The sequence below is a fragment of the Chiloscyllium punctatum genome, chromosome 1, assembly GCF_047496795.1.
Source record: "Chiloscyllium punctatum isolate Juve2018m chromosome 1, sChiPun1.3, whole genome shotgun sequence".
Lineage (NCBI taxonomy): Eukaryota > Metazoa > Chordata > Chondrichthyes > Orectolobiformes > Hemiscylliidae > Chiloscyllium > Chiloscyllium punctatum.
Window position 1 is genome coordinate 64,321,830 of NC_092739.1, and position 19,022 is coordinate 64,340,851.

General features: G+C 42.0%; 1 protein-coding gene across 7 annotated transcripts in view; it reads right to left on the reverse strand.

Moving 5' to 3' along the window:
* arap2 (ArfGAP with RhoGAP domain, ankyrin repeat and PH domain 2) overlaps positions 1 to 19,022 on the reverse strand; it is a 320,143-nt gene that overhangs the window by 188,368 nt on the left and 112,753 nt on the right. The window lies entirely within an intron of this gene.

Here is a 19,022-nt window from a genome sequence, read left to right on the forward strand (position 1 = left end):
AGCAAAAACTGAAAGAATTTGAATAATGGAATTAGAAGTGTATTACATGTTCATAAACATCATACATTAATAAATCCTTTGAAAGTCACAAGTTCCGCAATACCTTCATCAACCATTTATTAGTTAGAATAACTCGATCAGGGATGGCACTAGTACAGCTAGAGATGTGTACTGCTCCAATTATGCACATACACATATTCTCTCACCAAGACAGTAGATGGATGTCATTTCGTTTCCCAGGCCAATCAAACATTTCAATTTTAACCATTAAATGATTCAACTTCTTGGTTTATTGGCTGAAAAGGTTTCGTGCAGAAAATTTGCACAGCCAGGTTATCTTTGATGTGAATATAATGGGGCACTTAATTTCAGGGTGGTGGATTCAACACCGACATTCGGAGAATTTCTCTGCCTGAAAGATTTTGTCAATGATCTTGACTTTGCTGGCTCTCCCACCAACTATCTGATTGCTGGGGTGAAAGTACCCATTCGTAGCATCACAAGAATCCTACTAGTAAAAATGGTTGCTTTCAAGTAATTGCAATTTTTTTACCGCAATTAACTAATCTTGTTGAAAAGGAGACAGTTAAACATCATCAGTTTGTAAAAAGAAAACAATGCAAAATTGATGGATAGATGCACAGAAAAGGATCTCTCACTTTAAATAATCTGGTACCAACACTGCATCTGAGCATGTGCAGGAAGTATGTCCTCAGTTCTGTGCTACAAACCAATGTTAGTTTTTTAAAATCCTAAGCAATGGTCACCAGTGTTTTGCTCACTATCAATGTTAGACTTACTGTCTTGCAGTAATCAGATCTACAGCCCTCTCTTAGTTGGCAAAGAACTGTAACATTGGTCATCCTCCAGTCCATTGAAAGCATTCCGATATCCACAGGGGATATGACTACACTGGAGGGAATGCAGAATTTTACTTTTGAAGAGAGATTTAGTGGACTGGTATTGATTTCCATGAAGCAAAGGGTACATGACTGAGATGTGTAAAATTATGAGGGGCATAGACAGTAGACAAGAAGTAACTTTTCCTCTTGGTGGAGGAATCAATGACAATGGCACAGGTTTAAGGTGAGGAGGAGGTTTAGAGGAAATGCAAGGAAAGTTTTTTTTCTATCGAGAGGGTGGTGGGAATCTGGAACTCTCTGCCTGTAAGGGTGTTAGAGGCAAAAACCCTCATCAGTAACGCTCATTAACGTAGTATTTAGAGGTACACATGTGGTACCAAAACGTACAAGACTATGGGCCAAGTGTTGGGAAATGGGTTAGTTATGCAGTTGTTTTTGAATGGTGCAGACTCAATGGGGTGATGGGCCTTTCTCTCTGCTGTAGATCTCTATGATGAGGACTAAGACAGAGGTTGAGCTTTCTCCACTCTTGTGTTTCCTCAGCAATCTAAGGTGCATTCAATCTGGGCTAAGAAAAGAACAAAGAACAAAGAACAAAGAACAAAGAAAATTTACAGCCCAGGAACAGGCCCTTCGGCCCTCCAAGCCTGTGCTGATCCAAATCCACTGTCTAGACCTGTTGCCCAATTCCTAAGCATCTGTATCCCTCTGCTCCCCACCTACTCATGCATCTGTCCAGACACATCTTAAATGAATCTACCATTCCTGCCTCTACCACCTCTGCTGACAACCAGTTCCAAGCACCTACCAACCTCTGTGTAAAGTACTGGCCGCATGTATCCCCCTTAAACTTTTCACGTCTCACCCTGAAAGCATGACCTTTCGCTATTGAAACCTTCACCCTGGCAAAAAACTTATCTCAATCTGCCCTGTCTATACCCTTCATGATTTTGTAGACATCAATCAGGTCCCCCCTCAATCTCCTTTTTTCTAATTAAAACAATCCTAACCTACTCAGCCTCTCTTCATAGCCAGCACCTTCCATACCAGACAACATCCTCGTAAACCTTCTCTGCACCCTTCCCAAAGCGTCCACATCCTTTTGGTAATGTGGAGACCAGAATTGTACACAGTATTCTAAATGCGGCTAAACCAATGTCTTGTAAAATTTTAACATGACCTGCCAGCTCTTATACTCTATACTTCGTCTGATGAAGGCAAACATATCATATGCCTTCTTGACCACTCTATCCACCTGTGCAGCCATCTTCAGGGTACAATGGATCTGAACTCCTAGATCTCTCTGCTCCTCAACTTTCCCCAAGGCTGTTCCATTCACTGTATAACTCACTCTAGAATTAGACTTCCCAAAATGCATCACCTCACATTTGCCTGGATTGAACTCCATCTGCCACTTCTCTGTCCAACTCTCCAATCTATCTATATTCTCCTGCATTCTTTGACAATCCCCTATGCTTTCTGCAACTCCACCAATCTTCATGCCATCTGCAAACTTGCTGATCATACCAACAGTGCCCTCTTCCAGATCATTTATGTATATCTCAAACAACAGTGGGCCCAGCACCGATCCCTGTGGGACACCACTGGTCACCTTTCTCCATTTCAAGAAACTCCCTTCAACTACTATTCTCTGTCTCCTGTTGCTCAACCAGTTCTTTATCCACCTAGCAAAAACATCCTGCACACCATGTGACTTCACTTTCTCTAAGGTTTACCATGGGGAACCTTATCAAACACCTTACTAAAATCACGTATATGACATCAACGACACTTCCTTCATCTATCAACTTGGTCACTTCCTCAAAGAACTCTATTAAATTGGTAAGGCACAATCGCCCCTGCACAAAACCATGTTGCCAATCACTGATAAGCCCATTTTTTTCCAAATATATAAATAGATTTTATCCCTCAGTACTTTCTCCAGCAACTTTCCCACCACTGACTCAGGCTCACTGCTCTGTAGTTACCCAGAATTTCCCTACTACCCTTCTTGTACAGGGGGGCAACATGAGTAACCCTCCAGTCCTCTGGCACCTCACCTGTGTATAAGGATGCTACAAAGAGATCTGTCAGGCCCCCAGCTATTTCCTCTCTTGCCTTCCTCAGCAAACTAGGATAGATCCCATCCAAACCTGGGGATTTGTCCACCTTAATAACCTCTGGCCTACCCAACACATCTTCCTTACTTATGTCAACATGATCCAGAGTAATCAAACTTCTATTTCTAATCTCAACATTCATCATGTCCCTCTCCTCAGTGAATACTGATGCAAAGTAATCATTCAGAATCTCACGCATTCTCTCAGGTTCGACCACACAGCCTTCCTTCCTTATCCTTTAGTGGACCAATCCTTTCTCTAGTTACCCACTTGCTTCTTATATAAGCTTCTTATATATGGCACGGTGGCACAGTGGTTAGCACTGCTTCCTCACAGCACCGGAGACCTGGGTTCAATTCCCGCCTCAGGCGACTGACTGTGTGGAGTTTGCACGTTCTCCCCGTGTCTGCGTGGGTTTTCTCCGGGTGCTCCGGTTTCCTCCCACAGTCCAAAGATGTGCAGGTCAGGTGAATTGGCCATGCTAAATTTCCCGTAGTGTTAGGTAAGGGGTAGATGTAGGGGTATGGGTGGGTTACGCTTCGGCGGGGCGGTGTGGACTTGTTGGGCCGAAGGGCCTGTTTCCACACTGTAAGTAATCTAATCTAATCTAATCTAATCTAATAAGCATAAAAAGCTTTGAGATTCTCCTTAATTCTGCTCGCTAAAGCTATTTAATGAACCCTTTTAGCCCACTTGATTCCTCGTTTAAGACCAGTCCTATTCTCCCAATAGTTCTCCACGGCCTGTTCTGCTCTTAGCTGCCTGGACCTTATGTACGCTTCCCTTTTCCTCTTGGCTAGTCGTACGATTTCTCCTGTCATCCATGGTTCACGAATCTCGCTTTTCCTAACCTTTACTTTCAACGGGACATGCCTATCCTGCACTAACTATCTTTGAAAGCCTCCCACATCGCAAATGTGAACTTCCCTTCAAACAGCTATATCCAATCCACATTTCCCAGCTCCTGCCTAATTTTGATATAATTGGCCTTGGCCCAGTTTAGTACTCTTCCCTTATAGACAAAGATGAGTGTAGTCCTAAGTATTCTAAACCTTACAGAATGGTGGTCACTGTTCCCAAAGAAACCCCCCACCGCAACTCCGACCACCTAGCCTGGCTCATTCCCCAATATCAGGCCCAATATGGCCCCTTCCCTCGTCAGACTATTGACATAGTAAGTAGCTTGCAACTTTGAGGGATTACAATCTATTTTTGTGCCTCCTTTCTAGTTATGCATTATCCAACATCACTACTTTTCTCCTCCACTATTGTGACGATATCTTATTAACTACACCCTCTTCTTTAAAGATAGTTGTGCAGTACTTATTCCGTGCCTCATTGAAGCTCAATGTCCTCCAAAAGAATTCTTTTTTTTTGCCCCTAATTGGTCTTCCATTTCTTTAAGATTTTTTTTTGAGGTGTATACTTATAAACATTTTAGAATTTATGAAAAGACCCCAGGCTGCCACTTTTACCCCCGAAAGGTGCACAGTCTACTTCAGATTACCTTGAAAAATAAATTCTCAAAATATTGAGCAAAAGCGGAAGAAACTGTTTCTCGGTGTTACTTTGCAGTAAACATGTAAGTGGTATCCAAGAGCTCTTGTGGTGCAGAGGTAATGTCCCCATCACTGGACCAGAAGGGAGAGGTTCAAGTCCCACCTTCCTCAGATGTGGTGCAATGTCTCTGGATAGGTTGATTAACAATATCTATAAGTGATATCTATTACTAACAAAATGCTGCCAACAAGCCAAAAAGATGTCCTGCCTATTACACAAAGATTAAATGTGCTTCATGAAGCTCACTACCAGTGTGACGCAAGATACAACCCAACTACTGACAGGCCATATCAAACAACATGTCCCTTTCACTGTTCACAGAGGGCACATGCCAATTACATTCACCCAACTCCTGCTGCAAAACTCAGAACACCATAGCTAACATAAAATATGATTCCAGTATAGTACAACACTTACTGAACTATCCTGAATGCACTAAGAATTGTATCAGGAACCAACTTTAAATCATCAGTCAGGTTCCCAGCAGGTCAGGCAGCAGCCGAGGTGCAGGAGAATCAACGTTTTGGGTATTAGCCACAATCTCAACTCTGATCTCCAGCATCTGCAGGCCTCACTTTCTTCTAGGTTCCCAGCAGGGTCCATTTATGTATGTCCGAAGCTGCATTTATTCACACAGAGGACCCTGCGTTTTGCGGACAAATGGAATATGTTCACGCATTGCACCTTCTTCCTGGAGTAAATGGCTATAGAGAAAGTCTATCCAGGCTGTAACAGCCTGAACATTCAGAATCAAACATGTTGGTTTTGAAATTGATCAGTTAATTAATACTGATGGAATTGTTAACTGTATTTCCATATCCAATTATAATCCAACCAATCATCATGCTCTTTTCATGCTTGACACTTTGCTGATTCCTTTCTTAAAAAGTTGTCTTCTTCTGTGTCTCAAACCTCAAGAGCAAGACAAAAAGCTTCAAGTTCATGTCTACTTATAGCAATGTTTAACTTCTCTAATACCAAGTTATTCAATTCTCTATATCTACTTCTTAAGACTTAAAACATTGGAAAATAAGTTTAGACAATTACTATGGATTCTAATAGACAGCCTGAACACTTGCAAAATATGGTCCGCTATATCCAATATTAAAGGCAAGCAATGCAGAACAGCTTACCAGAAACTTTCCTATTCCACTCCAAAATAACACTGTCATGACTGCCCAACACCCAAAATGCTCATTATTTGGTCAAAATATTTTGCCTTGATATAAAAGTTTAGTAAAGCAGCAGCATGACCTTTAAGACAACATCTTCATTTACAACTTTAAGTGATAGATGGGAGGCCTATCTTCTTTTCCACCTATCCACTCCACCCTCTCCTCCTTGACCTATCACCTTCATCTCCTCCCCCACTCACCCATTGTACTCTATGCTACTCTCTCCCCACCCCCACCCTCCTCTAGCTTATCTCTCCACGCTTCAGGCTCAGTGCCTTTATTCCTGATGAAGGGCTTTTGCCCGAAACGTCAATTTTGCTGCTCGTTGGATGCTGCCTGAACTGCTGTGCTCTTCCAGCACCACCAATCCAGTATTTGGTTTTCAGCATCTGCAGTCATTGTTTTTACCTTGTCTTTTTCTAATGTCAGCCTCAAATATATATCCTGGAATCTTTCAACAATTGCAGATTTGTAAGTTTGCAGATGACACTAAGATGGAGGAGAGACAGGTACTGTTGAGGAAGCAGGGATGCAGCAGAAGGACTTGGACAGAGTAGCAGACTGGGCAAAGAAGTGGCAGATGGAATACAGAGTGGAAAAGTCCAAGGTTATGCACTTTGGTCGGAAGAATAGAGGCGTAGACAATTTTATAAGTGGGGAAACGAATCAGAAAGCTGAAAGGGACTTAGGAGGCCTAGTTCAGGATTCTTATGCAGGTTCAGTTGGCAGTAGAAAGGCAAGTGTAATGTTAGCATTCATCTCAGGAAACTGCTGAGGCTTATAAGGCTCTGTTCACGCCACATTTGGAATATTGAGAGCGGCTTTCCACCCTATATCTAAGGAAGAACACGTTGGCCCTGGAGGGGATTCAGACGAGGTTTGCAAGAATGACCCTGGGGATGAAGGGCTTATCATACGAGAAGCAGTTGAGGTCTCTGAGTCGATACTTGATGGAGTTTAGAAGGATGAGGCAGGTATCTGATTGAAACTTAAAGACCGAGAGGCCTGGATAGAGTGGACATGGAGAAGATGGGTTCACAAGTAGGAAAGAGAAGGACCAGAGGACACAGCCACAGAGTGATGAGGTAGCCCTTTAGAATTGAGATGAGGAGGAAGTTCTTTGACCAGAGGGTGGAGAATCTGTGGAACTCATTGCTCTAGAAGACTGTGGAGGCCAAGTTATTGAATGTATTTAAGACCGAGATAGATAGGTCATTGATTAGAAAGGGGATCAAGGGTTACAGGAAGCAGGCAGGAGAATGAGGTTGAGAAACATATCATCCATGATCAATGGGCCGAGTGGCTAATTGTGTTCCTATATCTTCTGATCTTATGTACTTTTCAAATTAAAACCACAGATTCAAAACAGTGATGGCAATGATAATACCAATCAATCCAGGTTCTCTTTAATTTCTTTTTGCAGTGTGTAGTCTATGGTTGCACATAAGTGCATCTCAACGAGAGCATTGGCAGTGTCTAACACATTTGGTCCCTGAGTACTGTGTCCCAAATTGCTGTATAACTATGCACCTTATAGGAAATAAATGCCACAATTGCCAAAGATGACTGATAGATTAGATTACTTACAGTGTGGAAACAGGCCCTTCGGCCCAACAAGTCCACACCGCCCCGCCGAAGCGTAACCCACCCATACCCCTACCCCTACCCCTACATCTACCCCTTACCTAACACTATGGGCAATTTTAGCAATGGCCAATTCACCTGACCTGCACATCTTTTGGACTGTGGGAGGAAACCGGAGCACCCGGAGGAAACCCACGCAGACACAGGGAGAATGTGCAAACTCCACACAGTCAGTCGCCGGAGGCGGGAATTGAACCCGGGTCTCTGGCGCTGTGAGGCAGCAGTGCTAACCACTGTGCCACCGTGCCGCCCATCATACTGGAAGCTTAAAAAAAAACTTTCTTTTGTACTTTGTGTTTGCTAGGTAATCTTACATTTCCACGTAACTGGCACAATGGAGTATGGAATTCTCATTCCTTTCTCAAAACTTTCATTTTCCGAAAAACCTGAAAACACAACTAAATGGTTTAGACTTTTAAAATTTGACCTCTCATTTCTGTGGCATGACTGGATTGGACAGAATAGTTATGAGAACCATCAAATGTGCTGATTCTCCAGAAATACTGCAGCACTTCAATAAAAGAATATATTCTCAAAACCATCTTTGTTACAGATGGATGATTAGAGATACTGAAAAATTGGACCAATTCTCAAATTACCCTTCAACACTGCCAGAATTTAGATTGCAGACCTTCAATTCACAGTGAACAAAATGGGCATGCATCCTTTTCAGACCTATGAATAAAAGAATCAGTCAATGCAGCTTTGAAAATTGTTTTTATATATGAAAATATAATTGAATTGGGATGTTAATTATGGAGAATTATTCCTCTGCTTTGGCTATGATGTTTCAGGTCTGTGTTGTCCACTGAAGAAAAAAGTCAGCTTTCAACATTTGGCAAAAATTGCACATTTTATAATCATTAGTGGCGCTGGTCCTACTTTGTTTCTGGATGTCACTTGCAAAGACAGTTTAAAAGCCAATACTGATAACGAAGCAAAATGCAGTACTTGATTTTGACTACAAAGCTCAACTTCCACGGCTCATTAGCTGCACCTAGTGGAGAAACCGAAAAATTGAAAACACTGCCTTCAAAAGATTGATTTTCATTTAATCTTTCATGGGGTGTGAACACTACTGGCTAGGCCAGGATTTTTTGCTCATCCCTAAGTACCCTTGAGAAGGTGATGATAAGTCACTTTCTTGAACCACAGAAGTCCATGTCACTTAGGAACACTCACTGCGTTAAAAGGGAGGCCCTTCCACAATTTTGACCCAAGGACAGTGAAGGAATGGTGATATGTTTCTAAGTCAGGATTCTGTGTGGTCTGAAAGAGAACGTACAGATGATGTTTCCAAGCAATGTCCCTGTCCTTCTAGATGGAAAAAGCTGCAAGTTTGGAAAGCGCTGTCTCAGGAGGATTGGTGCATTTTATAAATGGCATATCCTGCTACTATGTGTTAGTCGCGGAGGGAGTGAATGTTTAAGGTGCTGAATCGGGTCCAATCATGTGAGATGCTTTACTCTGGATGAGCATCAGAATCTTGAGTTTTGCTTGAAGTGCAATCAAGCAGGAATGCAGAAAGTATTCCAACACACCCTGACTGTATCCTGCAGACAGTGGAGAAACTTTGGGAAAATAGGTGCTGACTTACTCGTCATAAAGTTCCAGAGTCTAAACTGCCCTTATAGTCACAAGTTTGGGTTCTGTTCAGCTTTTGGTCATGGCAATCTCCAGGATGTTGATAGCAGGGATTCAGCAATGAAAATATCACTTAGTGTCAGGGGAGATAACTGAATCATCACACATTGAAGATGGTCTTTGCCTAGCTTGTGTGAAACAATTGTTAGATGTCACTTCTCTATCTAAGTCTGAATGTTTCCCAGGTCTTGTGACTGTTCACATGCAACAAAAAAAATAACCTTCCCATTTTATTATTCCTCAATAATTCTGCATTGAAAATTGTAAAGAGATAGAGAGTCACATACATGGGAAGCTAGTTACTAAAATGGTTTATTTACTGGCAATTTTAGTTGAAGTATCAGCTTACTGGGAAAAACATAAGACCCACTTAAGAGGTCACCACACTCCAGCTTTAATAAGCCAGTGCTTTCTATGCAGAGGTGGGTGTTTTTTTAAAAAAAGGCTTGTTTGCTCAGTTTTCAGACATTTGGACTTGCACACGACCAGCAGACTATCATTTTTTATCGTTTTTTTAGGAAAGCAGTTTCTACCATTTTCTGCCCATGGCAACCTGGCATCTTTACTTTTTATGCCACTGTAATCAGTCCACTGCAAAATGAGCAGCTTTGTGATCTTGCAGGAGGTTAAAAAAAAACAAACAGTAACATTACTCTATGCATAAACAACAACAATTTGCATTTTTATAGCAGCTCTAACATAGCAAAATGGCCCATGGCACCTCAGAGGAACTGTTGATAGGAACCAGGGCCAGGTAGATCTCATTGACTATAAGACCCTGAATTGACTCAGGTTAACAACCTAAATCAGGGAGCTCTGGCTGACAGTTATAAATAGGAGACTCAGAAGGTCTCCTCAGTCTAGGGACTGGTACAGAATTGACTGGTCACAGCCCATGTACTGTTCTCATGTAAATAAAGGGTGACTTGGTGACCGGATATGGGCGTTTTGTGCAGACATTTCAGGAACATTCTCAAATAAAATAAGATTCGTACCTCTTAAGGATCAGGTGAGCAAAAGCTTAGGCAAAGCAGCAGGTTTTAAAAAGCTTAAAGTCCCAATGCAAGAAACGCAAAGTAGAGAGACAGGTATGTTTAAGGATGGAATTAGATTCGTGCCCAAGCAGCAGACAATCCTGCCACCAGCTGTGGGGAGCAGTTAAAAGCATGAATATTCAGGAGCCCAAATTAGAGGTAGACTGTTATATCATATGGACTATGCCAAAAAAGAAGAAACAATAATAAGAACTAATTCTGATAGAAACTTGCTTCTTCCTGTCATAATACACGTGCATTGGGAAATGTCCCCTTAGAGAAAATGTCTGAATTTGTTCTGATGCAATAATCCTAGAATAAAGATATTCACCAATAATTTCAGTTAGGTCCCTCTCCATCTGCTATTGTAACTTCAGCAAGAAGACAGACCATGAATAGTTGTTATATAGATTTTCCATTGAAAACAGTGGGAGATTGAGGGAATCCTCTGTGAAACTTTACTTTTCTGTGTCAAAATGAGGATGAAGCCATTAAGTTCAAATACAAATGACTTTGTCAGTCTGGTTTTTCTTGATGTTCAAGTAGAAACTGAACTTTAAACACATACGAAAATTCTTCTTCTTCCTGTCATGTTTTTAAAAGCATTTCTTAACAAATGTAGGCTGGTTGTCGTAACCACTAGAATTAAGGCACGAGAGGCTCAGCCTAGTCAACTGTGAACATCTAACTAAAAGGACAACATTCAAGAACAGTGCTCATTTCAATTTGTATTGCAGTTCAGCTTAAGTGCAACTTATATCTTTCCAACTTCCAAAGATGGAGATCCAAACACATCACTATTACAAATTTTGCATGCCATTGCATCTCTCTGCTTATTCATTTAATATTAAAAAATCTGTTTATAGTCCAAGATATACTTATTGAAGTAACTTAAAAAGTAGATTGTCATCAATTTGAAATCTAAATTTATACTTAAGTTGATTACATCTCAATTACTTAAATAAAGCAGTATTATAAAGGGAGTGCAGTGCAGACTGTGAGCTAGAATTCTAACGTGAGCGTTTGTGATCCTGGACAATCATATTTGCAGCATAAGAGAAACTTCAGCTCAGGGTTATTGAGTTGGAGTCTGAGGTCCACACAAACAGAAAGAAGAAGAATATTCAAGATTAATAAATCACTGCAATGCTTTTGGTTAGGAAGTGATCAAGGTCTAATTGAAGGTCAGAGACAGGGTATCGTGACTGAGTTCAGGCAGGTGTGGAGACTCTGATGGCAGTGTTGAAGCAGCTTTAGTCTGTGGAACACATTGCTCGCATAAGCAAAGTCTGCAGTCTGATTGTCAAACTTAGTACTGTGGTGCAAGAATTGAAAAGAAATGCAGTTGCAATAGGGGACATTGAAGCCAGGGAATAGGCAGAGATTTTCTCCTCAAGAAATCTGTTCAGCGTGTAGAAGAACTTAGAATGGGAGGGTGAGAATCACATTCCCTGAAAATTCCAAGTGACCTGCTGTGCTTTTCCAGCACCACACTCTCAACTCTGACCTCCAGCATCTGCAGTCCTCACTTCTCTACTCTATATATGGCAACCATGGTGTGAAAACACTGTAAAGACCTGGCACTAGGAAATTCAGCCCTATGTTACTAGCTGTGACCAAAGGATATGTTTTGACATGTATAGATTAATAAGCTTTGGAGCTGTAACTAAATGAAGATACTGATATTTAAAAATCGGAAGAACCGCTGTAAATCAGAAACAAAAACAGAATTTGCTGGAAAAGCTCTGCAGGTCAGGGCAGCATCTGAGGAGAGAAATCAGAGTTAATGTCTTCAGAACAGTTCTGAAGACAGGTCACTGGACCCAAAACGTTTACTCTGGTTTCTCTCAAGAGATGCTGCCAGACCTGCACAGCTTTTCCAGCAAGTTCTGCTTTAGTCTCTGATTTTTTACTTTAACAAATTATTTTGCAGGAGAAAGTTAATAATGAGCTATTTAAAAAATCCATTTGGATTGCAATCATGGGTAAATGACCATATAGAAAAGGAAATATAAAATTAAACTCCAATATCAATCTCTGCACAAAGCAAAAGCTCTGGCGGCAGTGAATAAAAAGGTTAACAAAGGGAGATTGGATGCACAGTTCTGAAGAAAAGGAGAGAAAAATAAATGAAAAATGAAAGCCAACAGCGATCAGCTGAGTCAGTGGGAAGTAAGAACCATCTGAATGAGGATATCAACTGCTTTTGTTTCTTAATTACAAGCTTGTTATAGAGCCACAGAGATGTACAGCACAGAAACAGACCCTTCGGTCCAACATGTCCACGTGGACCAGATATTCCAACTCAATCTAGTCCCACTTGCTAGCACCTGGCCCACATCCCTCCAAACCCTTCCTATTCATATACCCCTCCAGATGTCATTTAAATGTTGCAATTGTACCAGCCTCCACCACTTCCTCTGGCAGCTCATTCCATACACGTACCACCCTCTGTGTGAAAAAGTTGCCCCTTAGGTCTCTTTTATATCTTTTCCCGATCACCCAAACCTATGCCCTCTAGTTCTGGACTCCCCCATTCTCAGGAAAAAGACTTTGTCTATTTATCCTATCCATGCCCCTCATAATTTTGTAAACCTCTATAAGGTCATCCTTCAACCTCCAATTCTCCATGGAAAACAGGCCCAGCCTGTTCAGCCTCTCCCTATAGCTCAAATCTTCCAACCCTGGCAACATCCTTGTGAATCTTTTCTTACCCTTTTCAAGTTCACATCTTTCTGATAGGAAGGAGACCAGAATTGCACACGATATTCCAACAGTGGCCTAACCAATGTCCTGTACAGCCGCAAAATGACCTCCCAACTCCTGTAATAAATTGTTTTCATACCACTAGGTTAAGTGCTTCCTCCTTTGAAATCTAATATCTGCTTTCTGGACTTCTTACCACAGTGACAAATAAAAATCGAAGGCTCTAAGAAAAATTAACTACACAGGTAGAAATTATTAGGATTGATAACAATCATTTTGGAGATAGAGTTGCAAGGGGAACAAATAAACATGGAAATGTTACAGGAAACCTAACTTTCAGAAGATGTCAGCAAAATGGAAGTGGAGGAGGATCGAGGATGCAATAAATTCAGTAGAAATAAGAAGAGCTCAGTTTGCAAAATCAATGGTTAGGACAGCACTTCCCTGTTTTCTGACTCAGTGTGAACATGAGAGTAATGAGTGAGGGAGAAACTCCTTTCCTGGCTAGCTCTGAAAGTCCACCAAATCTTCCAGCAATCCAGCACCTAGTTATCCCTGATGAGTTTCTTTCAAGCTGTGAATGGCAGATTTTGGTCAGTCAGTGAGTTGGGGAGCGGGCAGTTGAAGGTCAAAATCATTGAACTGAATGACAAATCAAGTTTAACAGGCCCACATGATGTATTTCACTCCTAACTCCTGACCATGCAGTACCACAGCAGCGGCCATGAGTACTGCCAGGACAGCAGCCTCCAGACTCTCTGAGAGGAAGAATAACTCAAGGTTCAGCTGACTGTTACTTGGGTGGGCATGGGGTTCTCATGGGGTAGGGTTCGTGGGAAGAAAGCTGTATGGGTCAGAAGCAACATTAGGGGTGTAGCATTCAGTTCTCCCCCCACCAACTCCAATTGTCTCATATCCCTTTTGTTAATTGTCCACAGATGAGTTCAAATTGAGGGACTCTCACCAGTCCTAACCCACAGCCTTACCACACAGGTTTAGTGACCATTAATAGATCACCTAAGTGCCTCAGTTAACAATGGGGCAAAGAAAAGAAAGAGCTTGGGGCCTCCATCACCACAGCCAATTAAGTTGTCCTTCCCCTTGGGCCCACCACCTCTGGGACCAAGGATCCCACCCTATCTAATATGGATAGTGGAATAATCATGGAGTCTTCATTCTTCATCTTGGCTGGACATATTACATCAGCGGTAAAATGGGGTTGGGGGGGGGGGGATGGTAATGGTGGTGGAACAAGTTCATGGAATGTATTCAAAATAGCTTTCTATATTAAAATAGTGAATGAAAGACCCAATCAGGGAACAAGCTATTCTGGATTCAACATTACACAATGAGACATAGTTAATTAATAACCCTGGAGTAAAAGCAGCCTCTTGGGAAAAGTGATCAAAATATTTCATGTAGAGTTGGAGCGTGAATCAATTAAGTCTGAAAGTAGGGTCATAAATCTAAAAAAAACAAACTGATATTTTTATGATTGGTGAGTGAGCTATAGTACACTGGGATTCTGTATTCAAAGATACGATGGTAGATGGACAATGTCAAGCTTCAAGAAAAGCTTCATAACTTGTAATGATTATACTTTACCTGAAGAAATAAGAATCACAGAACATGTTGCCCAATGACCAGACTAGACTAAAGAAGCTTGAATTGCTGCTAAAGAGAGGAACAGAGAATCGGAAAGATTTTAAACTTTAGAAAATACCAAAAATTGATAAAGCCAGCCAAAAACAGAACGTGGATAAATTAAGCCCAGAGGTCCTGGTTGTTGTTGGGACAAATCTGACCAAGGGTGATTAAAGATTTTCCAATGACCTGTCAGTGATTTTTACAGCTGTACTTCCTAGTTGCGCATGTTCTGATGCTTCATTTTAGGAAATGTACTTAGAATCCATTTGGAACAGGATCAGCATTGAAGGCCAAGATATGCCTCCTTTCACAGCAACTGCTGCTGTACTCCAGTAAGTAAAAGTTTTACAAAGATCATAAAGTACCTTTGATAGCCATGAAGGAATGCAAATTTGCAAGGCAAATGGAAGGGTGAGTGGAGTGTGAGGTGGGTAGCAAGGAGATGAGAGGCAAGTCAGGGGTTGGGATTGGAGGTGGGGAAAGCGAGAGTCAGGTGCTCATTGGGATATCTGAGTTATCATACAGAATGGACAGTGAGTGCTTGGGTAGGGGATTCCTTTCAGAATAAAATTGCTGCATGGTCTATAACCACTATCTTCCTTAATCTGTCATCCGTGTGTGTCAACACTAATAAACCATTAGCCTCAATCATCATGGCTCTATTGTACAGACTCAGACACCACCTCTTCAACACTTGACTTTGGAACTGAGGAATCCCAGTGAGGTTAATGCTTCTGTCAGATCACTTTGCATACTGGAGACATATTCTTCTCCAGCTAACTATAACCTCAAAACCACTCTTCAGTGAACACTGAACGGTTTTGAGTGATCCATTAGAAACCTTGCAACTTTGTCGAGATTCAATTGAATGTGATTGGTCAATTGGAGCACCCCCTCATAAATGTCGATTCCACCTAAGTTACAAAGTTCAGGTCTTGGCTCATAGAGCACAAAAATAACAACAAAGAAAGGAAACCATCACACTGTATTCAAGTCATTTTATGAATACCAGTAGATATTCTTATAAAGTGAATTCTAACAGGAAGAATGGAAATCCTGGACCCCACAAAGTTACATGGGGCCAGGTTAAACATGGATAAGAAAAGCTCACTGCTCAGCTGACGAATCAGTATTCCTCCATGTTGGACAATTCTTAGTGAAGGCAAAGAGGGTGGCAAGGGCCCAGATTTCAATTTCCACCACTAAGAGAATCTCAACTGCAGCTGATCCTCAAGAAGCCAGACTGGATGTACAGCTGTAAATGAGGGAACCAACATGAGAAAGAGCATATTTGACCTGAGCCTCAACAATCTGCTTGCTCCAATTGCATCTATCCATGTCAGTATTGGTAAGTGTGACCACTGCACAAACCTCGGGGAGATGAAGACTCATCTTCACACTAAGTGTATCTTATGTTGTAGCCAGGGATTTCAGTTGGGATGGTGGGGTTCTAGGACAGGTCAAGATTAATAAGGAGGAGGTATTAATGTTTTAGCAGACATACAGGTGCATAAGTCCCAAGGTCCTGACAAGAGCAGAGGTTGCTATGGGAGGCAAGTGAGGAGACTATAGAGACCCCGGTGGAGATATTTAATAATTTGCTGGTCACAGATAAATTGCCAGATGATTGGATAATAGCTAACGTGGTTCATTTATTCAAGGGGAGCAGGGATAGGCCAGGAATTACATGCCAGTTAGTCTGACATCAGGTGAAGGGAAATTATTGGGTAACGTTCTGATGGACAGGATTAAATTAACACTTGGAAAGCCAGGGTTAATCAAGGATAGTCAGCAGAGATTTTGTTTTTGAGAGAGATTCTATCTGATAAATTAAACCGGGATGTTTGAAAAGGTGATTAAATGTATTGTTGAAGGTAGTGTGGTTGATGTGGTTTACATGGACTTCAGTAAGCCTTTGACAAGGTCCCAAATGGAAGGCTAGTCCAAAAGGTAAGAGCCTACTGGATCCAAGGCAAGTTGATGACCCCTTTGTTCACTTTACTGATGATTAGGAGTAGTAATTGGCTGGGTTGGATTTACAGGCATAGTTTTTATTACAGCGAAAGGGACCCTTCTGTCCATCGTATAGTATGGCACCCAGAACTGCAAATGGTATTCCAGCTGTGGACTGACTAGTATTATACGCACCACATCATAACCTTCTTGCTCTTCAATTCAATGCCTTGACTAATAAAGACAAGTAACCCTTATTGCTTCAATTTTGTTATTGGATCCAAAACTGGCTTGCAAATAGGAGGCAAAGGTGATGATGGAGAATTGTTTTTGTGATTGGAAGCCTGTGATCAGCTGAGACCCTTGCTGTTCACAATGGGCATTAATGACTTGAATGTGAATGTGAAAGGTACAATAGTAAGTTTGCAGATGACACAAAAATTGGGGACATTGTTGATGAGGAAGAGGATGGTCACAGGCCACACACACAGTCTGACATTGATCAGCTAGTAAACTGGGCAGAGTAATGGCAAATGGAATTTAATCCTGATAAGAGCGAGATGATGCATTTTGGGAGGTGTAATAAGGGAAGGATATAGATAATAATGGTAGATCCCTGGGGAGTCCTGAGAAACAAAGGGACCTTGGTGTACATGTCCTTAGATCCCCGAAGGTGTCAGCTGAGGTAGGTAGACTGGTGAAGAAGGAAGACGGGATGCTTGCCTTTACAAGAGCATGGAAACCTTGTTATAACTGGATAAAATATTGGTTAGGTCACAGATGGAATACTGTGTACAGTTCTGGTCACCACACGTTCGGAAGGATGTGATTACACCGGAGAGGGTGCAGAGGAGATCCTGCAGGTTGTTGAGGCTGTACAGGACATTGGTTAGGCCACTTTTGGAATATTGCATGTAATTCTGGTCTCCTTCCTATTGGAAGGATGTTATGAAACTTGACTGGATTCAGTAAAGATTTACAAGGATGTTGCTAGGGTTGGAGGATTTGAGGTTGAATAGGGAGAGGTTGAATAGGCTAGGGCTGTTTTCCCTGGCACGTCGGAGGCTAAGTGGTGACCTTATAGAGGTTTATAAAACCATGAGAGGCATAGATAAGGTAAATAGACAAAGTCTTTTCCCTGGCGTGGAGGAGTCCAGAACGAGAGGGCATAGGTTTAGGGTGAGAGGGGAAAGACATAAAAGAGACCTAAGGGGCAACTTTTTCACACAGAGGGTGGTACATGTATGGAATGAGCTGCCAGAGGATGTAGTGGAGACTGGTACAATTGCAACATTTAAAAGACATCTGGATGGGTATCTGAATAGGAAGGGTTTGGAGGGATATGGGCCGGGTGCTAGCAGGTGAGACTAGATTGGATTGGGATATCTGGTTGGCATGGACAGGTTGGACCGAAGGGTCTGTTTCCATGCTCTATGACTTAGTACCAAATGGATGATCCATCTCAGCCACCTCCAAATGTCTCCAATGTCACAGATGTCAGCAGCCAATCAAATCATTCCATGGGTCATCAAGAAGTGGTTGGAAGCACTGGACTCTGAAAAGGATACTATGGCCCCTGACAAAATTCTGGCAATAGTACTGAAGATGTGTGCTCCAGAATTTGTTGCATCCCTACCCAAACTGGTCCAGTACAGCAATAACATTGGCATGTACTCAACAATGCGGCAAATTGCCCAAATGTTGTGTCCACAAAAAGCAGGTAATTAAAAGTGAGCTGGTCAATAGGCTGAGCAGTGGCAGTAGAGGATCAGAAGGTCCTTGGTTTACGTAGAACATAGAACAATACAGCGCAGTACAGACCCTTTGGCCCTCGATGTTGCACCGATCCAAGCCCACCTAACCTACACTAGCCCACTATCCTCCATATGCCTATCCAATGCCCGTTTAAATGCCCATAAAGAGGGAGGGTCCACCACTGCTACTGGCAGGGCATTCCATGAACTCACAACTCGCTGAGTAAAGAATCTACCCCTAACATCTGTCCTATACCTACCACCCCTTAATTTAAAGCTATGCCCCCTCGTAATAGCTGACTCCATACGTGGAAAAAGGTTCTTATGGTCAACCCTATCAAAACCCCTAATCATCTTGTACACCTCTATCAAGTCACTCTTAAACCTTCTTTTCTCCAATGAAAACAGCCCCAAGTGCCTCAGCCTTTCCTCATACCAGGCAACATCCTGGTAAACCTCCTCTGCACCCGTTCCAGTGCCTCCATCCTTCCTATGGTATGGCGACCAAAACTGCACACAATACTCCAGATGCGGCCGCACCAGAGTCTTATACAACTGCAACATGACCTCAGGACTCCGGAACTCAATTCCTCTACCAATAAAAGCCAGTACGCCATATGCCTTCTTCACTGCACTATTTACCTGGGTGGCAACTTTCAGAGGCAACTTTCAGTGTACATGCACACCATGAGCCCTCTGCTCATCCACACTACCAAGTATCCGACCATTAGCCCAGTACCCCATCTTTTTGTTACTCATACCAAAGTGAATCACCTCATACTTACCCACATTGAACTTCATTTGCCACCTTTCTGCCCAGCTCTGCAGCTTATCTATATCCCGCTGTAACCTAACACATCCTTCCTCACTGTCAACAACTCCACCGACTTTTGTATCATCCGCAAACTTGCTCACCCAACCT